Source organism: Hakea prostrata, chromosome 9 (assembly GCF_041222555.1).
Source record: "Hakea prostrata isolate BN-2017 chromosome 9, UWA_Hpros_2, whole genome shotgun sequence".
In the NCBI taxonomy this organism is placed as follows: Eukaryota; Viridiplantae; Streptophyta; class Magnoliopsida; order Proteales; family Proteaceae; genus Hakea; species Hakea prostrata.
Genome location: NC_142608.1, coordinates 53,960,672 through 53,963,465, shown reverse-complemented (window position 1 = coordinate 53,963,465; position 2,794 = coordinate 53,960,672).

Genomic DNA, 2,794 nt, shown 5'->3' with positions numbered 1-2,794 from the left:
CATGTCACTTTTAGTCCAATTTAAGTTTCATTTCGCATATGGCTCCCCTATGGTTTTAAAAAATGATTAAATAAGGACAATCTTGACAGAAACCGTTAGTTCAATAAATTTTATGACGAAAATACCCTTGTATCCTTTGAATTTTTTTTTTTTAATTTAAAGTTTAATCTACTAAAATAGGCTTGAAAAAGATGAGTCAAAACGATCAAAAACACTTCGATTGATGGTTTCTTCTTTCCATTTCTATTTTTGGGGTTGATTTTCTCGTTTCAGATCCAAGTATGGTTCATGAAGCTCAGAAGAGAACTTTTCTTTTTTTCCTTTTTCTTTTTTCAACGGTGGGGGAAGATTGATTTTCTTGTTCAATACTAAATGGAGCTTCTGCAACTTGAAGCTCTTTTCTACTCCTCTAGACAGAACGAAGAACCTAACGGTGTTCACTCCGGCAAGGTGCGAGATTTCGCTGGAAAGTTCGCCACAGAGAAGAACTGAAAAATGAAGAACCAGACTTGCAGGTTGCAGGCTTCAAAATTTTAAACTTAAAAAGAGGAACCCATTCAAGAATGACTGAGTGTGGCCGTAACTGCGCAGAAAAACGGTAGATGGAGGCAAAGCAGAAGACGGGACTGATGGAGGCGAAGCAGAAAATGGTAGTTTGCCGTTGGCTCGAAAACTCCGGAGCCCACCTTCAAATATTCAATTCCCCTCTATATATAAACCACTCTTCTTCACCATCTTCAGTTCAGCAGCAAGAGTCACAGATCAAAACCAAACCAGAGGAGGGGTTGATGCGAAGGCGAAGGAGATTCCATTCCACTTTGGAACACGAACGCATCAAAGGAGAAAGACATAGAGAGAAGATGGAATGTGGTGCTGTGGAAGGATTGTTTCAATCTGTATTCGAAGGATGCATATCGATGAACATGGAGAAAGAAAGAAGAACATATCAGTGCAACCAAAGTTCGCCTGATTTCTGAAATTTCTCTAATCTTCCGATGGTTCGCCGGAAAATTAGCGGTTTTCCGGCGACTTCAAGAAAACTTCGATTTTGACCACTTTTTATATCGCTCATCACCAAAGTTACCAAAAATCGGCGATATATTTTACCGTGATTTCTGGCCTTCTCAAGATTCACCCATCTTCGATCTCCCCTTTTTTCTCAAGAATCGCTCGTTGAAGATGAAGTGTTTTTGTTTTAGATCGTTTATTTTAGTAGATTAAACCTAAAATTCAAAAGACACAAAGCTATTTTCGTCACAAAATTTATTGAACTAACCATTTCTATTAAGATTGTCCTTATTTAATCATTTCTTAAAACCATAGGGGAGCCATATGCAAAAGGAAACTTAAATTGGACTAAATGTGACATGGACCAAACCTCAGGGGGTCCATATGAAAATTACCCATGTTTTTTTGGAGGGTTGGGGATTTAAACATGGTGATATGAGTCTTAATACAATCTTTGAGATCAAACAACAAGGGTGTAAGATTTAAAGGTCAATTAAAGTTCTTCATTCCAGGATAAAAACTGACTAAGTTCTCTTCATTGCACCAAATTTCCTGCATACTTTCTATTGATCTGCAAACTTGAGTCCTTGAATTCCATGAATTATAGCCTGTGGTTTTGTCCCTTTGTTGTTGACAACTTATTTTAGATATTGTATTTTCCCATTCCATATGACCCCAACGCTCCACACTGCTCTGTCTAGTCCTGGAGTGTAAACGCCTGCACACAATAACATGGGTAAGTGGCTATTATTAATGTTATTACATATGCAAATGGTTGTACTATCATCAAGCATCTCCGAAATCTGTTGAGTTTGGGTGGTCTTGGACAACTGTGGTGGTTTGAGTTGAAGGTCCCCGACCCATCTAGAGGTGGCTTGAAGTATCGTTTCAAAATTTGGCACTTTATCCGAGAAAGTGGCATTATTCCTTTCCTTCCAGACAAGGTAGCAAGTAATGATGAAGACAGACATTGTCCATTTCGTAGTTGCAGGATCCATCCCCCATGCTCAAATCATAGTCTACATAGGGTCGAGAATTGATTTTGATTCCGTTGTAATGTTCTCTATTCTCGAGTCTCAGAGTCCTACAGTCCCAAATTCTCTTGGTCCATTCACATGAGATAAACAAATGCCAATAAGTTTCGTTGGCATGATTGCATGATCTCAGAGTGGTGAGGTATTGATCTAAGGTGTTAATGTTGGGCCAGAGGTAATCCTTTATTTAGTAACCTCTAGAAGAAGATTTTGAACTTAGGGTGTATCAGAAGCTTCCATAGTTCCACCAGCTTTTGCTCCCCAGAATATTTGTGGTTGAACTCATACTCTGTAGTGCTTTTCCAGCATGTTTTGTTGTTAGGACACCATTAGACACCACAAGTGAAATCCACGTATCTTGTCCTGTGGTCAGCGATATCTTGGGGGGGTAAAGAAAGATGGTGAGAGTACTCCCTGTTTTTGAATGCGGGTGAGTTGACTGCGCATGTTCTACTATTGAGTTGGTCGGCCATGACCCTAACTGAAGATCCCCTACTAGATGATTTGTGGTGGAGGTTATCCATGGGTCGAACCAAAATGAAGTGTTTTTCCCATTGCTCACCTATCTCATCACCATCTGTTGTAAAGTTGGCAATATGGCACATATGATGTTCCAAGTCCAAGATCATTTCTTATTTTTTGTTTTTGGATCAAAGGGAGATGTTTTTTGAAAGTATCTTGCCTCGGGACTCGGGCTCACAGAGACTCCTCTTCTACTAACATTCTCCACCTTGTTTGAGCAATAATGCTTC